Source organism: Triturus cristatus, chromosome 6, assembly GCF_964204655.1.
Source record: "Triturus cristatus chromosome 6, aTriCri1.1, whole genome shotgun sequence".
Lineage (NCBI taxonomy): Eukaryota > Metazoa > Chordata > Amphibia > Caudata > Salamandridae > Triturus > Triturus cristatus.
In genome coordinates this window covers 1,048,979,595-1,049,000,516 of record NC_140589.1, presented here as the reverse complement: position 1 = coordinate 1,049,000,516, position 20,922 = coordinate 1,048,979,595, and the positions used below count along the sequence as shown (strand labels likewise).

Genomic DNA, 20,922 nt, shown 5'->3' with positions numbered 1-20,922 from the left:
AGGAGCGGAGAATCTTAATCTCCTCAGGTCAAAATGCTCATGCTGACTGATATTTGCTAGGATGGCAAATATATTTTGGTATTATATTGTAATTGCATTTATATAATGCTTCATATGCTAATGATCCACTGAAGGGCATTAGCAGGCGAGTAGCATGCAGCACTGTTTGAGAGTACTTGTACGGAAGCCTGTTGAACTGCGTCGTCACCGATGGGAAAGCAATATAGTGTCATGTATGATTGACCAAACTTGTGCCCTTATCCTGAGTTAGGTTGCAGAACGGAAGCATGATCTGGATGGACCGTGAATGAGGGCTAGATCTTATGCCCTTTACATTAACTTATAGCTGTGACTGTTTGAAAGGATTTGAGATGATTGTAGCATAGGTGGGAAGTGGTTTGGTGTTCTGCGTAATGAATAGTTGAACGCCTTCTAGTTGTAGCAACATTCATGGTACTGTAATTGTGTGTTTGTACTTTTGTATGAAGTGGAATACATTACATTTAGAAACGGATGTACTTCCGGACTTATATCCCATTTTGGTATAAAAATAATTTTATGATTGCATTTGTGAGTCAGTTTTACAGGCTACAAACTAAACGTGAATAAAACTCAGACTATTTTAAATTATCAGTCTGTCATGACTTCGCAAGAGCTAGGAATTACAACAACGGCAGTTTACTTGGGAATATGTTTAAGCAGTCGAGTGGAAGAAGTGGTCTTAAATTATGAGCCACTGCTTAAAACTGTTACGGCCAAACTCTATAAATGGCATAGACTCCCACTTAGTATCTACGGGAGGTGCAACATAGTTAAAATGAATATTTTGCCGAAATTTCTGTATCTGTATAGGACAATTCCTTTAAGAGTTCCTTATATATTTTTCAAGCGGTTAGAAAGTGTAGTAGGTAGTTTTATTTGGGATTACAGACGTGCAAGAAGAACTCTTAGGTACATAAAACTATCTTACAATTAAGGGGGTTTTAAGCTTCCAGATTTTAAACTTTATTTTTGGGCTGCATTTGCTGGTCGTATTCGAAGCCTACTTGATGGGCCAGATGCTAATTCAGTATGGCTCTCATATCATCTGGCCTGCGGACCCAATACTGGATTCCTTCTTTATAAAACGGCAGACCCGAACTACTACAAACGGGTCAAGTTCAAGATAATAAGGGACATTATTAGGATATGGCAGGATATCTGTAAGGAGTACTCGGTTCCAGCGTTTCACTCCTATATGAAACTACGGGGTAATCCTATTATGCCCGAAATATATCTTGATGCTATCGGCAAAAATGGCAGTGTGAGGGTGTCCTGCAACTTGATCAACTTTTTGATTAACAGGGGTTCCGATCCTTTGCAACTCTGAAAGAGGAGTTTGGTTTGCAGGAGAATACATTTTTTAGATATTTACAAATAAGAGATTATTTCACATGGGGTCAGAGGCTTGACAAATACCCCAGAAGTAGTAGAAACACTGTTTATGACTGAAGGCCGAGGAACTATTGGCAAGGTGTATAAGAAGCTGATAGCAGCCGCTGAGGACGATGGGTTACAGGCCTCAGAGAAACTCAGTCAGATTTTTCAAACTGAGATCACTAAGGAGGAAGTGCAGGATTCGCTGGAATGCATAGATACAGCAATAACATAAGTTAATTTGAAACTCCAACAACATCGGACAAGATTTATGTTATAGTACACTCCTGAACGTATATCTAAATGGTCTACTACTCAATCACTGGCTAAAACACAGTGTCCCAAATGCCAACTGTACGTACGCTGCAGATTTAAAGCGTATGTTTGTGATATGTCCAGGTTTGAATTCATTTTGGGCGGAGGTAACCTTAGCACTTGTAATGTTGATAGGGCATAATGTCCAGATCGGCGAGAAGGAAATAGTATTAGGGGTTATAAGAGATATGGGCAGTTATTTGAGACCTTTCATTTCTATTTTTATAATTTGTGCACGATTATGTATTGCTAGAGTGTGGATTCAAAATACGAGTCCAAGTATTAATGTATTTTGGGGTTTACTTAAGCAAATATATGAAATGGAATTAGCTGTTGCTAAAGCTAGAGGTCCACAATCATGGCTTGAATTGAAAAACATATGGGCTAGCCTCCAATGGAATTGATTAATGAAATTTAATGCGGTCTGATATCCCGGCATGTTTGGGATCCTTCTTTCCATTTATATAAGCTTTAATTAATGATATTGTTTTCTTATTTTATATTTTGTCGCTTCCTCTTAGGTTATGTATATCTAAACATGTGATATGAGATGTTTCTCTTTTTTTTGTATATTAAAATTATTATAAAGTAAAAAAAAAAAGGAAAAAAAACAAAGAAGAAAAAAAAGTCAGTGGAGAAACCCAATGGAATTCATCAGACCGCATACAGACATGGTAATTGCTTTTTCAAGTCCAAGCAGAAATAACAGAGGGCAACCCAAGACATACACTGGGCAGAGGCTGCATGGCTTATTTTCTGAAGGGCCCACTCAGGAGAGAGAGAGGAGGCATTGAAACAGCTGTAGTCCGAGGTTACAGCACAGAAAATATGAAATAGATGCAACTGAACGGTGAAGACAAACAAATGTGGCAATTCATAAAACAGTGAGGATGTGGCTTGATGCCAAATGATAATTAGCAGTGTAATGTAGATTTCAGTATTTGCTCACTACTGTAAATGATTTACAGAGTCTGCCAGGATCCCTATCAGAGCAACCTACAGATATGTTGGATACAGGCAGCCACAGTGAGTGTACTGTAAAATCCAATTTCTTGGGTTTACCTTGAGGTATTTTAGCTATATATTCTATATCCCTTCTTTTTCCTGTACCTTTTATGAAGAACTCCCTCACTTTGAGGTTGAGTTCGCCCTGGTAGTACCAATTTACCAGGGTGGGGTGAGGAAGCCATTGAAGAAGCATGCCACAAGATATGGGTGACGCTTCCTCTTATCCAGTATAACTTGAGATTGGTTAGTCTCCCTTTTGTTCTGGGGGAAGATCCTGATTACCATTGCTTTAAATGTGGGTACTTTATGCTTGCCTGAAGGGTAAGCAATGGTTTTACCTCCTTTTTCTCTGTTTGTTGGACTACTCTATAATCTACTGAGAAGTGACAGAGAAGCAACCCACAGGTGTCCATTGGGTACAGATAGCAGCGTTAATGCTCTGTGGTAAGTGCTCTATACAGATTACTCAGGAGCAGCGGAGGACCAACCTGCAGCTATGCCCTGGATACATGCAACCATGGTGTGTTCTGCGGGTCAAAACAAGGAGCGACAATGTGGCAACAGCATGGTGGCAATTTGGGGCTGCTTGAGGTAATAGTATTATTAATATGGTAATTCTGTGTAAAGAAAGTGATTAGTAGGTTAGATGAGGTGAAAGATAAGTGGTATTCTGAGTAGGAGAGAGGATAGGAAGTCAGGGGACTGTCTCTAGGTCCTCCCTGGCTGTAAAATGCACAAACACAGAAGATTCCCACGGAAGAGCCCATTCACCTCTCTGTGCTTTGTGAATACAGTGGGCGCACAGATATTATGGTTAGTGGGAGATGGCCAGTGAAACTGGCCAGACCAGTCAGGTCAATGGAATCGGATGAGAAGCAGGAGTCCTCAAGGAGGGTACGACATACCTTAAAGCAAAAGAAACTGGTTGCAGAGCAACCAAGATTTGACCAAAAACAATTCTTATTGGAAGCTGGCTGTGCAAGTCAGGGTCTAACACAATTATTTAGAATGTTGTTTGCAAAGCCATTTTTAAATTACTTTGTAGGTTACTTTCAATGTAAGTGATTGTCTTTACACTTTAAGATACCTGTGTTGGATTAGGTGGTGGCTCAAGTTGTCTTAACTCCATGCCGTCATTCTAAAGTCAAAATTCGTATCTATATGCATCATAGAAGCCAAACAAATAGATGAAAAAACTTCCCTTATGTTTAGAAATTTTGAGAAGCGCAGTTTTAAAAGTGGCCTTTTTCTGCACATCAATACCTATAGAGCCGTACAGCCTCAAGGTCTGTTATTCACATCTGTTATATTCCCTGCTGGGCGGCAGGTGGAGTGGTTCATCTGAAGGAACAGGTGGCAGTCCCTCATGCTTGATGAGTCTGACGGGAATCCAACACAGTCTCTACCACACGTGATGCAGAACCCATGTCCTGCCTACTAAACTGAAATCTCGAAACACTCTGCGAGACAGGATTCTCCTTGATGACCGCGTGAAAAGGCTTGCAACTGGGCGCACTACACTTGATATACCCTGGTCCTTGAAGGGGACAGATATGACGGATCTACATAGATCGAACATTTTCCAGGCTCTGCGTCCAAAATAATTATTTAAGCAAGTGCAGACTGACCTGGGCTAATACCCCCCCCCCTTTCTGGACTGTGTTTTTACGTACCTTGCCCTGAGTAAAGCCCACCTGGGTGAAATGCGTTGGCTGTTGTGTTTTAAATATTGAATAAAAGAATCTACAACACCACCAATGTGAAAGAATTACTATTTCTGTCATCGCAGTCATCCTTCCGGTGTGGGATTTAAACTATGAATATTTGCCTGTATAGCAATGCCTCTCATCTTCTGTGTTCATAAACTGAAAATTGTATTGTACTGTATTGTAATTGCATTTGCATAGCGCTTACTACCCCTGACGAGGCATCAAAGTGCTTTTTTGGGCGAGTAGCACGCTACTCCGGGACCCATAGAGAATTACTGTTGAATTAGTATAGTGAAACATGCAAGTAAATTTTAAGTGGTGGATAGGTTAGTCAGTTATTTGGATTCAGAAGGATAGCAGAAGGATAGAAGAGGAAAAAAGGTTTGTATTTATATAGCGCTTGTTTCCACTGATGGGGTGTTGAAGCACGCTACTCCGGAAACCCATAAAGGATTAGTGGTGAATTAGTATGGTGAAATATGAAAGTAATTTGAGTGGTGGATATTAGTCAGTTATTTGGAGAGAGAAGGATAGTGGAGGGATAGAAGGGGAAGAAAGGTTTGCATTCATATAGCACCTGTTACCCCGATGGGTGTTGAAGCGCTTTTCTGGCGAGTAGCATGCTACTCCGGAACCCATAAAGGATTAGTGTAGAAAATTAGTATAGTGAAATATGAAGTAATTTGAGTGGGGGATATGTTATTCAGTTATTTGGATAGAGAAAGGTAGGTGGCGGGATAGAAGAGGGATAGGTGTTTGTATTTATATAGTGCTTGCTACCCCTGATGGGGTTTTGAAGCGCTTTTTTCGCGAGTAGGATGGTACTCTAGCACCCATAAGGATTAGTGTTGAATTAGTATGGTGAAACATGAAATTAATTTGAGTGGTGGATATGTTATTAAGTTATTTGTCTTGAGAAGGGTTGGGAGGGGTAGAAAAGGAAAAAAAGGTTTGCGTCTATATAGCGCGTGTAGCCCTGACGGCGTGTTGAAACCATTTTTTGGCAAGTAGCACGCTACTCTGGAGCCCATAAAGGATTAGTGGTGAGTTAGTATAGTGGAATATGGAATTTGAGAAGTGAACATGTTAGTCTGTTACTTTTATTGAAAAGGATGGTGGAGGGATAGAAGAGTGAAGGATTTATTTTTAATTTTAATATTTTTAGGTCATAGCAGTAGGAGGAGGCTTTTGGATGAGTAAAAAGGGTTTTTGGAGGGGAAGAGTCATAGGGTAGAGTTTAGAGAGGTTTATTTTTGGGGGATCGGTATAGTAAAAGAGGTGTCGGATGATGCAAGGAGGGGTAGAGTAGGAGAGAGTCTAGAAAGGGTTATTTTGGGGATCATAGTAGTGGTATGGGGTTTGGTATAAATGAGAGAGTGGATGTCTAGGATATATTGATAGATGTATAGGTTGAGCAATAGGGTAGTGCATTGGAAAGAGTAGTAGAAAGTAGTTTGAGATGAGTCAGAAAGTTGGGCTAGAAGATATATTGAGAGAAGTATAGGCTGAGCAATAGGGTAGTGCATTGGAAATGACAAATTAGAAGAAAGTGATACATATAGACCCATAAGTAAATTGAAAGTATATAGATGCATAAAGAAGGTAAGTATATGTAGATTAAAGATATTGATAGAGGTACAGGATGAGAAATAGGGTAGTGCATTGGATATGCTTTTTCAGGAGAAAAGTAACAGACACACAGATCCAAGTACATGAAGGTACATAGATGCACAATGAAAGCAAGTACATGTAGACCAAAGATGTTTTTTTTTAACAACATAATTATTCTACATGTTTATACAAAGCAATACACAAAGATAGGTACATATCTATAGTGAAAATAAATGCTTATATACAGATGGATATGCTGTAAATTTCTGTTTGCGTATGGTGCTTATGTGGGGAAGAGCCAATTCTTGAGTAGTTTTCTGAAGATAAAGTGGTTGTCGGTGGATCTTATGTTGGGGGGTAAAGAGTTCCATAGTTTGGCTGTTTGAACAGAGAAGGATGTGCCACCCATGGTTTTCTTCTTGTATTTTGGGATTTTGAGGCGAGATGACCCTTTAGAGCAGAGGTTCCTTTGTTGAATGTGTTTGTTGATTTTATTCCTGATGAAGAGCGGTCCCATTCCATGTATTGCTTTGTGGGTGACACAAAGTAGCTTGAACGTGGATCTTCTGGCAACCGGTAACCAATGCAGTGCTTTCAAGGCAGGTGAGATGTGGTCTCGCGGTTTGATATGCAAGAGTAGTCTGGCAGCCGAGTTCTGAATCCGTTGTAGTCTTTTCATGGTCGTTAAAGGTGATTCGTGGTAGAGGCTATTGGCGTAATCAAGTTTGGACAGAACAAGGGAGATGGTAGATTGGACTTTTTGTGGAAATCCCAAATGAGGGAAAATTTGTTGCAGCTTTTTTATAGTGACAAAGCTTGATCTTGCTAGTTTGTCCACTTGGACATTCATCAACAGCTTGGAGTCCATGGTCATTCCGAGGTTTCTTACTTCCTTCGATACTTTAGACGGTGATCCCAGTTCATTAGGCCAGGCGGCAAGCGGGTCATAAGGTTTCCAATCGCCACACGTGAGTATTTCATTTGAGATGGCTCCAAGTCATCCACTGATCCACGGCTCTGAGACAACTGAAAATTGGGGATTTTCCAATGTCTTTGGGGCATTCCAGTTGAAGGAGTATTTGCGTGTCATCTGCATAGTTATAGCGCGTGAGGTGAAATTGATTGATCAGTTCCGGTAAGGTATGACACAATCCAGTCTGGAGCAGTTACCTCTATGCCTGCTTCATAGAGTCTTTGTTTCAGAGTGTCATGGTCAACAGTGTCAAAGGCAGCCGAGAGGTCCAAGAGAAGTAGCACAGCAACCCAGTTGCTGTCTACTGTATTCTTCAGGTCATCCCTGATGGCAAGGAGGGAAGATTCAGTGCCTCTTACCAGACGGAATCCTGTTTGGAAGTCTGAAAATATGTCATTCTCTTCAATGAATTGTGACATCTGGGCGAACGCTGCGCTTTCTATCAGTTTGCCCAGGAAAGGTCCATTTGTAATGGGGTCTATAGTTGTCAGGGTTCAGCGAGTCCAAGTTTGTTTTCTTCGGTAAAGGGCATATGTGTGACTTTTTGAGTTCGTCTGGAAATATTCCGGTAGTTAAGGAATCGTTGATGATTCTTCTTACTGGAGTGGCAGCAGAGGTTGTTAAAAGAATTGTCTTGAAAGTTTGTGGTGGACACGGGTTCAGATGGACTGCCGGCAGGCCTGCTTGCTTTGACTAGGTCCATAAATTCATCGTGTGAGATGTGTTGGAAGGAACATAGAGGCTGGGTTAGAGTATTCTTGGATTGTTATTTTGTACAATGGTTAGTGCTGGTGCTTTGTTTCTGTTTTAAGTACGAGTCCAATGTGTCTGATTTTTCCGTGTAATGATTTGCCAGTTTGTCTGTGAAATCATGAGTAACAGGACGAGTTCCTTCTAGGCAATTTGGTTTGCGAAATTCATTGAGTATTTTATATAATTCTTTATTTACACACTTAGCATTTTGAATTCTGTCTGAAAAGTACCTTTTCTTATCTTTTTTGATAGCTGACTTGTATAATCTGTTAATTTTCTGTAGGTGAAGTTTGTCTTGTTTGGTGTTTGTTTTGAGCCAAGTACGTTGCAGCTTCCTAATTTGTTGTTTTATGTCGTTTATTTCTATATTTCTCCAAGGCGCTATTTTTCTTTTGTTCTGTTGTGTGATTTTGAGTGGTATCAGGATTTTAAAAGCTTCCTGTAGCCACTAATACATTTTGAACATAATTTATTGTTTCCATATTTGTACTGGATGTTAGTTGTGTTTCTAAGTGTTCCAAATTGAGTTTGATCCACGGCCGATAGGTGGATGGATGTAAGGTAGTTTTAGGTGAGTCACTTAGTGTTGTTTTATGTTGGAAAGCAAGCAAGTGGTGGTCTGACCATGTGACTGGAGTTATAGTTTGAAAGATAACTAGTTCAGTATTAGCAAAAATGACATCTAGGATATGTCCAGCAATGTGTGTGGGATTGTGGACAATCTGATGCATTTTCAGTGTGTCTAGGCCAGTGATTATTGTTTTTGGATGGGTCATACTGGGTTTGTCAAACCAAATGTGGAGGTCACCCAGAACGCATAGGTTGGAGTGTATTGTTATCAGGTTTGAAACTGTGTCTAGAAGTGCGTCTGAGAATGTCACCTTGCTAGGTGGAGGTCTGTAAAGGAGCAGGAAGTTAAAGGACTAAGACGGTGTAGGGTTACATCTTGTTAGAGCCTCACAATTCTTTATGGAGATGTCGTCAACTTTAGTGATATGTAATGTTTGCCTGAGCACAACAGCTAGACCACCTCCTTTTTTGCCTATATGATTTTGGGTGATCGTTGGATAGCCTAGAGCAGTGTTACTCATAGTACGGCCCGCGGGCCGCTGGCGGCCCGCCCGGCCTTCATTGGCGGCCCGCGGACCGTGTTCGATCGTACTATGCTGGTATGCCCTTCCTTGGAGTAAACAAGGAAGATGGCCGCAGAAGCAAACGTTGTGAATACGCTTGCATACGTATTCACAATGTTTCCTCCTGCGGCCATCTTCCCTGTTTACTGCTTGCCTGCGATTCGCCTGCCTGCCTCTGACGTCACACCTGGACCCGGCGCGAAGCTCAGGCCCTTTAAAAGTCAGCTGTAACTAGCGCTAGTTACAGCTGACTTTTAAAGGCCCTTTGGTGAGCTTCCTGTTGACGACGTCGTCCTTCCAGCCCGGAGAACCTTCGCAGCAGCCTGGTGTCGTCCTTCCAGCCCGCAGCCCCGGAGAACCTTCGCAGCAGCCTGGTGTCGACCTTCCAGCCCGCAGCCCCGGAGAACCTTCGCAGCAGCCTGGTGTCCGGAAAAGCGTCTCTTCGCCTGAACAGGTATGTTTTTTTTTTGTGACCTCCTCTGATCGTACACTCTTCTCCCTTTCCCTTCGGTTTCCCTTCACTTCCTTGTTGTAATCCTGCGATAAATGCTACAAGTTTTGCTGACTCACACAATTTACTAAATTGTCTCTCACATAGTACTTTTCTTGAAACTATCTGGTTTGGGGAAAGTGCAATATTTTAATGATTATCACAGTCAAGTGAAGGGCTGTTTCTGATATGTTGGGGGCTAGTTTGTGTGCGAATCAACTTTTAATGTGAAGTATAGTTGTCCTTGTACCGGAAAATACATTTTCGGATTGGTGAGCTGCTCTGGGTGGGCATGAAATTCAAAACAAAAAGTGACATCTTGTAGTTCGGGTGATTATCTTCGGGTGTGGGGAACGAAGCGCACGAGAGTGACTGCTCGGAGGTAAAGCACTTCTTGTATAACGCGCGGCGTAGCTTCTATTTGAATTTGTTACTTACAGTAAGAAAAACTATCCCGAATTTCCTGTTCAAAGTTTGCCAGCGCCCAACTTACTACGGCGAGGAAACAGCTTCGAAGCGCTTAGTCGGTTTTGTATTTGAACGAGTGCCAGCCGCCTTGTATTGTAACATGAAGTAGTGCAGTTTCACAATAGTACGCCCTTGCACCCAGTGGACTTGTGCACACCACAGTGTCAAATCTGACAGTAGGGCTTGCGTTTTTACTGAATTTTGGACCTCGGTTTGTTGCTCGTTTAATTGTAGGGAGTCCTAGACGAAGGTAATCACGTGTGTTTGGAGCAAACAGTAATCCTACTATTTCATGTTATTTGCATTTGTATATCAACAACTACCATTACAATAGCATTGGGCCCCCTTTTGCAGTAATCTGGGGAGGCCATCGATCTCTTGCGCATGTTGGCACATGATTATGAGGTTAGCAGAGAGTATGTTATGATATTTAGTTTAGAACTGGATTGTTTATTAGCAGGACAGTAAATTGTGTTCGATCTGAAGATCTTTTTAGTTCCTTTTGTGTATGGGTGGGTGCGCCAAAAGGACCTTTCCAATCTTTCTTTTCTTTGGATTGTGTGGTCAATTGTTCATGTTAATCAGTAGTAAAGTGTCCTCCTAACATGATTCACAATCCTGGTAGGTAATTCTGCTGTGATGCGTTTTAGGGCATGGTAAGTTGAGGCTGAATTTTCCACGGTGTATGTTGTGTGACAGTGCTGCTTGTTTGGCAGCCCTTTGCTAACCACATGGCTTTCATGTTTTGTGCATATGAGGATGTAAGGTCAATTGTAAATCTCACTGCAAAAACATCTACATTAAAAAAAGAAAAAAAATGTAATACCTTTGGCCCACCCCCTGAGCCAGGGAAAATCAGAAGACACTGTCATCTTAAACCCACTACCAGGCACCGCGAAAAACACGCACTGCCTTCAGACATTAAAATACATTGACAAATTGGGATACGTATCCAATCACAGAATGTCCCAAATACGCTTCAAAGTGCTATCAGAAGCCATTTGTCTCTCAGCCGTGCAGTTTCTGTCATCAGCGCTTTTCCTTCCCTTTTCCACAAAAGCAGTGCAAACATATACAGCAAAATATCCTATTATGTGAGATTTGGTTGGCTCTGTTTTAAAGTAGCTTTGCGCGGGAACAAATTTGCACGAAGTAGGGGCATTGATTGATGGCGGTTGATTGATCGGGTTCGGCCTCAAGCATAGATACCAGCTGGCATAGAGGGCAAAGTTAAGCTACAATGTTTTGTTAAAATTGTCCCCACCTGAAACCAGGGCCCTCCCCTTGTCCACTGCAGGTGCCTGCGTTCTACCTCATGGTCACAGGGTCAAATCCCGGCGGGTCCTGCCCTTCATCCATCTGAGGTCGATAAAATGAGTTGGGTAGCAACAAACATCTGTTATTTAGCGCCAAGATACCTGCGCGTGAACGTGCTTTTAAATACGTGTGTGTGCATGCCATTTATTTCAAATCCCTATTGAGTGACATGTGCAGGTTTACCCATTATGTTGTATGTTTAAACAAAACATTACTTTGATGTTGCTCACAGATCTGTTGCGCGAAGTGGTGTTGGTCCATCGGTCGTGACGCAGTATCGGTCGTGGAGTGTGTCGGTTTACCAGTCGTAGGGTGCTGCCGGGCGCAAAATCCGAATCCTGGTCCGTGTTACTTATTGTGTAGTAACAAAGTAGCTGGAGAGCTCCGCAATGGCCTACAGTCCAGTTTCCAAGCCTTGCAAACGACCCAGATCGATCCAGAGTGAACACAGGACCTTCCAGGAAGCATGGGAAGAAGAGTACTTGTTTGTGGAATGCCCAAAAGAAAAAGCCACTTGTTTGCTTTGCAAAGAGAAAGTAAATGTGCTTAAGAGGTATAATCTGGAACGGCACTACAAAACGCGGCACTCTGGATACACTGCAAACTATCCACTGAACTCCAAACTGCGTTCTGCGAAGGTGGCATCACTAAAGGAAGCACTTGTATCTCAACAAAAGCTCTTTCTGTGCCAGATGAAAGAATCCGAGGCAGTAACCGAGGCATCCTTCCAAATTTGCTACTTACTTGCCAAACATAAAAAGCCATTTACAGAAGCAGAGCTGGTTAAGAAGTGTTTTCTCTCGGCAGCAGACATTTTATTTGCCAACTATCCTAATAAATCAAACATTATGAAGGAAATAGGTGCATTGCAACTGTCAGATTCCACATGCACACGTCGCATCGAGTCAATGGGTGACAATGTTCTAGCGCAGGTCATCAATGCAGTCAAGCTGTCCCCTTTCTTTAGCATTGCTGTGGATGAGTCAACAGATGTAGGTGATGTGGCACAGTTAATGATTTGGGTGAGGTATTTGGAACAAGGAATCATTCCAAAGGAAGAGCTACTCTGCCTTTTGCCATTGCATGGTCACACAAGAGGAGAGGATGTATTGGCCAGCATGTGTCATTTCTTTGAATCTCATCACCTGCCATTGAACAATCTTGTAAGTGTCACTACAGATGGGGCACCCTCCATGATTGGACATGAGAAGGGCTTTGTATCTCTGTTAAGAAAAAAACTTCAATCATCCACTTTAATTGATTATCATTGTATAATCCATCAGGAAGCATTATGCGCCAAAATAAAACAAGGGCAACTAAATGAGGTTATGAAGCAAGTCGTTAAAATTGTTAATTATATTCGAGCAAAAGCACTCAACCACAGACTTTTTAAATCATTGCTGAGGGATGCGGAAAGTGAATATGCAGATCTGTTGTTGCATACTGAGGTTAGGTGGTTGAGCAAAGGTAGAGTGCTAGAAAGATTTATTAGTTTGCTTCCTGAAATTGAACAATTTGTAATCAGCCGAGGGCAGTCCTTCCCAGAATTATATGACTTGCAATGGCTCACCATGCTGCATTTTCTGTGTGACATTGTCATGCTCCTGTACTCACGGAGCCGAAAACAAAGACGCGAGGGTCGATTCCTCCCGTTCCGTTACAACCCAGGCGGAAAAACTACAATTCCCAGAGGATGGGCCGTTTCCGGGGCAGGACTCCGTGACGTCGGAAGCACATAAAAACACTTCCGGGGCCTCGGAACGGCGCTTGACAATCCGTTCCGGACCTTGGCTTCAAGCGGACGCTTTCTTTCCCGCAACCCTGAGAGAGGAAGCGAAATCATCGGATATCCTGAGAGGACTTCACAAGGGCGGAGAGTTCCACCGGAACCTCCGATTTTCCGAGTCTTGTCCTGCCGAGATCATTTTCCCTGAGGACTTCAAAAGAGCGGAGGGATTCCAACCGGAGCCTCCGATTTTCTTCATGCCGCGAGTCCTGCCTTCCTGGTGGAGACGTGAGTACGTTTAGGAATTCAGTGTACTCCTTTGAATTCCCCAGTTCCTGGCGAGTTCCTCGAGTCCGAGTGAACCACTGTATATTTCAGACCTGACTATTGTTTATTTTCCACAAAGTTCAACACATCGGCCTGCTTCCAAGACTCTGTGGAAGTTGGGGCACACTATTGTTGGCCGCTGTGACTATCAACAGAGACGACATTGCTTAGAGGAGTCAATCGAGAACTACAGGTTCGCTGAAGGGTTATGCCTTTCAGGTACGTTTCTAACTAGAGGGAAGGAGGGAAGGAATGAGATAGAGTGCCCTCCTTTCTAATGTGAGTTTCCTATTGTTCTTCTTAGTGGCAGCTTGCAACTCCTCTTAGACCAGACCCTCTGACCCAAGACCCCGAAGACCTTTGTGTTGTTCCTTGTCCCCCGGGTGCGTTCCCTCAGAGCTGTACAACCATTACACTCTGGGGTGAAGGTGTTCGGTGGCGAAGGAATCCTATTCTTCACGACATCGTCCCTGCTGGCTGCTACGCAGAGGTTAGTGGGCTGTATATATTCCTTTGTTGAGCTGCTGACAACCTGACAGATTGTCAAGCCCAAGAAAGACGCCCAGCCCGGACGATGGACACCAATGTAGTGATGTCCTCATTGTTGGAGAGTCTAGCCGCTCTTCAACAAGAGGTTCAAACTTCACGGTTAGAAAACCAAGAAGTACGTAAAGAAGTGAATTCCTTACGTAGGGAAGTCGCTGGATTATCCCGTAAGGGTCCAAGTTCCTACATCAAGGAGGCAACCCTACAACCCCCTTCTCACTCGACCCGCTTCCCTTCCGTAGGTGATCCTCGAGGGGGTGGTATCTTCACAGCCTCTCCTAGTCCCCCATCAACCTCCGAGACTGCTCCTACAATCCATGTGATCCAAAAGCTCAGTATACCCTTAGCGCCACCAGAACGCTTCTATGGAGAACCAAAAAAGTTTGAAACGTTCCTCAATCAATGCCGTCTGCACTTCTTATGTAAGCCGACAGTCTTTCAAGAGGACTCGGCCAAAACCGCCTTCATGATGTCCTACATGGGAGGAAATGCGGCGAGTTGGACCATACCCCTAATGGAACGAAATGACCCAGTCTTGCATCATTTTGGGGATTTTTGTGTGGAGCTGAGGAAACTATTTGATAGGAAGTCCCATATGATGTCCCTGGATCGCGAACTCCTTACACTGAGGCAGGGGTCACAAGACCTCTTAACGTACATTACCTCGTTTAACAGGTTAGTGGTTGAAACGGATTGGCCACCAGAGAAACGAACCACCCTTTTTTACCAAGGGTTGAGAGGAGAATTGAAAGACGTATTGGCTCAGGTGGTTCAATTACCTTCCACGTGCGAAGAATTAATAGATCTAACAGTCCAATTGGATCACCGACTGCTGGAGAGAAAAGGGGATCGGAGTCGTGGGGAGATGCGTCCCTTCGTTCCGCGCCCTAGAAACACCTTGGAAGAACGCCCGAAAGGGACAGAAGGACCTGAACCAATGCAAATAGGGGGGATCAGAGGTCCCTTAACGACCGAAGAGCGAGAAAAACGGAGAAAATTGAAACTCTGTTTATATTGCGGAAAAGGAGGACACTTTATACGTGAATGCCGAGCACGAGCTCAACTACCCGAACGGAGCAGCTCCCCAAAGACAGTGGCATCCATGGAGAGCCCAGAACCATCGGAAAACTAGCAAACCCGAGCCAGCCAGAGATCTCTGGGTCGGGTCCTTTACAGTTACCGATCTCCTCCTTCATAGCAAACACTCTCCAACCTGCCGTAGCACATCTGTATGTAGGTGTTTCCCTGTGGATTATAGGGTCCAAACCAGTGAAAGTAGAAGCCTTAATCGACTCCGGGGCAACAGGAAACTATATGGACCAAACCTACGCAAAACACCTTGGAGTAACCAGTGAACAAAAAAAGATCCCTGACGACGTGAGAGCGGTGGATGGCTCCGAATTGACCTCCGGACCCGTTGTAAGCCATACACATCGCCTTCTGATGAAACTCGGGAAGGAACATTATGAACGCATCTCTTTTGATCTAATTGATGCCCCCCAGTTCGGCTCATACTAGGCATACCATGGCTTACGTTGCACGACCCCAAGATCAGTTGGGCCGATCGCACGGTATCTCTGAATTCCCAGTATTGCAAGGTACACTGCACAGAAGAGAATTCCGAACCAGAGACCAACACCGTGTCCCTCGCAGTATTGGTGGCCCTCGCATGTAGCCCATCACTCCCAGCGAAAACCAACCGGCTACCCGAGGCCTATCAGCAGTACCAGTCTCTCTTCAACAAACAGAAGGCCACGCAACTACCTCCACACCGGACTCACGACTGCAGGATTGACTTAATTCCCGGCGCCGACATTCCGTGCAGTCGTGTTTACGCTTTGACGGAGCCTGAAACACTATACCTAAAGAAGTATTTAGAAGAAAACCTGGCTTCTGGATTTATCACACACTCTTCCTCACCAGCCTCGTCCCCTCTTTTCTTCATTCCGAAGAAAGATTGTGCCGAATTGCGGACTTGCATAGACTACCGCGCGTTAAATCGAGTCACAGTAAAAAACCGCTACCCTCTCCCTCTGATTCCGGTTCTCTTGGACCAACTGAAAGGGGCCCGAGTTTTTACTAAGTTGGACTTGAGGGGTGCCTACCATCTCGTCAGAGTTAAGAGCGGAGACGAGTGGAAGACCGCCTTTAGAACCAAATTCGGACTGTTTGAGTACAGAGTGATGCCGTTTGGGCTCTGTAACGCCCCAGCGGCGTTTCAATATTTCATGGACGAGGTGTTGAGAGGCCTTCTGGAAGTCTGTTGCGTGGTGTATATAGATGATATCCTCATCTTCTCTCCCTGTCTAACTGAACACATCAAGCATGTGACAGCCGTCTTGGAAAGACTTCAACAACATTCCCTATACGCCAAGCTGGAAAAATGTTTGTTCCATGTCCCTGAAGTAGCCTTCCTCGGCTATGTGATTAATGCAGAGGGTTTTCAGATGGATGACACTAAGGTGGAGGCGATCACCCGCTGGAAAACTCCTCAGCATGTCAAGGCAGTCCAAAGTTTCTTGGGATTCGCGAATTATTACCGGCGTTTTATCAAAGATTTCTCCAAGGTGATCCAGCCCATAACACAATTGCTCAGAAAACATGCTCCCTTTGTGTGGGGAGAGGAGGCCGAAGATGCATTTCGGGAATTGAAATCTAGATTTACCCAGGCCCCCATCCTACGACATCCTGACTCTTCTCTCCCGTTTGTGGTAGAAACAGACGCGTCCCAGTACGCCCTAGGAGGGGTATTATCCCAGCGACACCCCCAAACGGGACAGTTACACCCGGTGGCCTACTTCTCAAAAAGACTGACAGCCAATGAACTGAATTATTCTATTTCGGATAAAGAATTACTCGCCATCAAACGAGCATGTGAAGAATGGCGCCATTATCTCTTGGGGGCACAACATACCATCGAGATATACACTGATCATCGGAACCTGTTGTTCCTTAAAACAGCAAGAGCTCTCACACCCCGCCAGCTTCGCTGGACCTTGTTTTTTGCTGATTATGATTTTGTCATCTAATATAGACCTGGCTCCCAAAATGGGAAAGCAGATGCGCTCTCTCGCTTTGAAGACCTTGAGACACAGGGGGACCAGGAAACGCAGGAACCTCCCTTGATCCTAGCAGAAGGTACCATAGCGGACTCCTCCCTCGCAGTACTAACCTCCCAGAACTTTCTCGAGGAAGTTAAGAAGGCCCTGGCAGCTATGGATGAAAGGAGTTGGATTCAGGAGGAACCTGAACTCAGAGTCGTAAATAAAAATTTATGGTACCACTCGCAAGTACTATACATACCCACGACGGGGTTACAGAGACAGGTCATGGCCTGGGCCCACGATACGGCGTTAGGAGGACACTTGGGAACCTCAAAAACCATTGCCAGTATAGAACGCTCCTTCTGGTGGCTGACGGTAAAGAAAGATACCAAGGAATACATTAGTGGGTGTTCGATATGCGCTCAAGGAAAAGCGATACACCTGAAACCCGTGGGACTCCTACACCCTTTACCGATCCCTCCCAGGCCATGGCACACAGTCTCAATGGATTTTATAGTGGAAATGCCCCCCTGCAATGGATACACGGTAGTGCTGGTAGTGGTGGATCATTTAACAAAAATGGGGCATTTCATACCCTTGAAAGGGCTCCCTACCTCTTCCGAATTGGCAATTGCTTTCCTCCAGCATGTCGTACGTCTCCATGGCATACCCAACGTACTAATCACAGACAGGGGTTCCCAATTCACCTCTAGGTTTTGGAGAGAGTTATGCAAGGTCATGGACATCGACGCCAGGCTCTCTACCAGTTTCCATCCTCAATCGGATGGGAAAACAGAACGCCTCAATCAAACAGTGGAACAATACCTTCGTTGTTTTTCCCTTCAGAGCGCCACCAGCTGGACTACCCTACTCTGGACGGCAGAGTTTGCGTACAACAACTCTGATCATTCGACATTGGGATGTTCTCCATTCTTCTGTTTGTACGGGCACCACCCTAACATGCTCTCTTTTGAGTGGCCGATCCAAACACCAGTCCCTAGCATACAAGAACATCACACCCATCTGCGCAGTGTGTTACAAGAAGCGAAACAACACCTAAAGAAGGCACAGGAAGCGCAAAAGAAATTTGCAGATCGCAAAAGAACAAAAGAACCCGAATATCAGGCGGGGGACATGGTCTGGTTGGCTACAAAGAACTTACACATAAAAGGGGCCAACAAATTCAAACCAAAATACATAGGTCCTTATAACATAGTCGAAGTAATCAACCCTGTAGCCATGAAACTATCCTTGCCCCCTTCATGGAGAATACACCCAGTGTTTCACGTATCCTTGCTCCAACCATGCCCTACTCACATTCGATTGCCAGAACGACCCCCCCCCGATTGCAATCGACGGACAAGAGGAATACGAGGTGAAAGACATCCTATATTCACGATTGAAAAGGGGTAGGATTCAGTACTTGGTGGACTGGAAGGGTTATGGAGTGGAGGATAGAACCTGGGAACCGGTACAGAACCTTAATTGCCCTGATCTCGTAGAGAAATTCCATGACACTCACCCTGGTAAACCAGGACGACCGCCGAGACGGCGTTCCTTGAGAGGGGGTTCTGTCATGCTCCTGTACTCACGGAGCCGAAAACAAAGACGCGAGGGTCGATTCCTCCCGTTCCGTTACAACCCAGGCGGAAAAACTACAATTCCCAGAGGATGGGCCGTTTCCGGGGCAGGACTCCGTGACGTCGGAAGCACATAAAAACACTTCCGGGGCCTCGGAACGGCGCTTGACAATCCGTTCCGGACCTTGGCTTCAAGCGGACGCTTTCTTTCCCGCAACCCTGAGAGAGGAAGCGAAATCATCGGATATCCTGAGAGGACTTCACAAGGGCGGAGAGTTCCACCGGAACCTCCGATTTTCCGAGTCTTGTCCTGCCGAGATCATTTTCCCTGAGGACTTCAAAAGAGCGGAGGGATTCCAACCGGAGCCTCCGATTTTCTTCATGCCGCGAGTCCTGCCTTCCTGGTGGAGACGTGAGTACGTTTAGGAATTCAGTGTACTCCTTTGAATTCCCCAGTTCCTGGCGAGTTCCTCGAGTCCGAGTGAACCACTGTATATTTCAGACCTGACTATTGTTTATTTTCCACAAAGTTCAACACATCGGCCTGCTTCCAAGACTCTGTGGAAGTTGGGGCACACTATTGTTGGCCGCTGTGACTATCAACAGAGACGACATTGCTTAGAGGAGTCAATCGAGAACTACAGGTTCGCTGAAGGGTTATGCCTTTCAGGTACGTTTCTAACTAGAGGGAAGGAGGGAAGGAATGAGATAGAGTGCCCTCCTTTCTAATGTGAGTTTCCTATTGTTCTTACAGGCAGCTTGCAACTCCTCTTAGACCAGACCCTCTGACCCAAGACCCCGAAGACCTTTGTGTTGTTCCTTGTCCCCCGGGTGCGTTCCCTCAGAGCTGTACAACCATTACACTCTGGGGTGAAGGTGTTCGGTGGCGAAGGAATCCTATTCTTCACGACATCGTCCCTGCTGGCTGCTACGCAGAGGTTAGTGGGCTGTATATATTCCTTTGTTGAGCTGCTGACAACCTGACAGACAGCTTCTCACATTTCAACACACTCAATCTGGCACTTCAAGGTAGACAGAAACTTGTGTCCTCAATGATGAGTGCCATATACTCCTTCGAAAGTAAACTCGAGCTGTTCCGAGAGCAGATGAACGATGGTGATCTCACACACTTTCCTAAGTTGCAGGCTTTAACACAGAGGGTTGAAAAAGCTCAGGAAATGTTGTTCAGTCTCAATCTGTGTACTTATCTGGAGGAAGTGTCTGGGGACATTAAGAGGAGATTTTCTCAGTTCAGAGTTCTCACCCCACTTTTCAGACTTGTAGAAAATCCATGGATGGTTAGTGCAAGGAATCTTGAAGCTGTTGAACTTCTTGGTTTGAAAAGGGCACAAGCTGAGATGGAACTAATTGACATGCAATTCAGCTCTGTGCTCGAGTCCTCTTTCTTGGGGAAGGAACCAGAAGATTTCTGGCAAAGTGTGCCACCTGAGAAATTCCCTCTTCTTTTTACCTTGGCACAGAGAATACTTTGCATGTTTGGCTCCACATTTGTATGCGAGTATTCCTTTTCTACAATGGGTGCTATAAAAAACAAACTAAGAAACAAACTGACTGATGCACATCTGGATCACCTCATGAGACTTGCACTCTCTGAAAAGGTTCCAGAATACAAGAAGTTAATTGCGGACATGAAATGTAAAATTAGTGGATTAACTCTGTGCCTTGGGAAAGACTTTTCCCCATTATGTTTGCCTTTGTACTTGATGTTCTATTTCCCCTAAATGCCTTCAAATAAAAATGTATTATCAAAATGTGCTCTTTGTAGTTGCATCTGATTGTGAAATACAGCATTGCCTAATGTTTTGGAAGGTTTTTTTTTTACTCTAGCTCCGCCCCCCACTGATCCCGCCCCCACTGACTCCACCCCTACCAGTGCGGCCCTCGGCCACTAACCACACTGTAATTTTGGCCCCCGACAGAAAGTTTGTGAGTACCACTGGCCTAGAGGAACGGCTTCATGCAGGACTGGAGCCATATCATCTCCCAACAATGATTCAGTTATGAATAGTATGTCTGGTTTTGCATCTGTAAGAAGGTCGTAGGTGTGATGTTTGTTTTTAGAGAGGGATTGAGCGTTTTAGTAGACAGTCTAGAGAATGGCCTTTGGTGATAGTGAGACTTTGTTTTGTAGAAGATTGATCAGTATTGTGTGGGTTTGTAGCAGGTGTGTTTTTAGTGCTGGCATTAGCTGTATTACTATAGCAATCGTGAAGCTGTTCTGTATCATCTTCCTCACCCAGCATGCTAAGAAGGCATTTTGATGGGTCTGTGTGTGTATGTGGTGGCGATGGTGTTTGAGAGTGAGTTGGTCTGCTGTGTTGTTTTCGTGGTGTAACATTGTTGTGCAGTAGACATGTGGAAGAGAAGTTGTGAGGTGTGGCACTTGTTAGAGGCAGACATTCTATGCACTTCGAAGATATGCCAATGAGAACATCCTCTGTAACAGTATTACAACCACAATTGTAGCAAGTAGTGACAATGATCA

General features: G+C 44.4%; 1 protein-coding gene and 1 pseudogene across 1 annotated transcript in view; both read left to right on the top strand.

Annotated features, from left to right (window-relative positions):
* Nucleotides 1-20,922, top strand: part of C6H6orf58 (chromosome 6 C6orf58 homolog) — an 868,971-nt gene that overhangs the window by 357,016 nt on the left and 491,033 nt on the right.
* Nucleotides 17,797-18,553, top strand: LOC146820968 (uncharacterized; annotated as a pseudogene).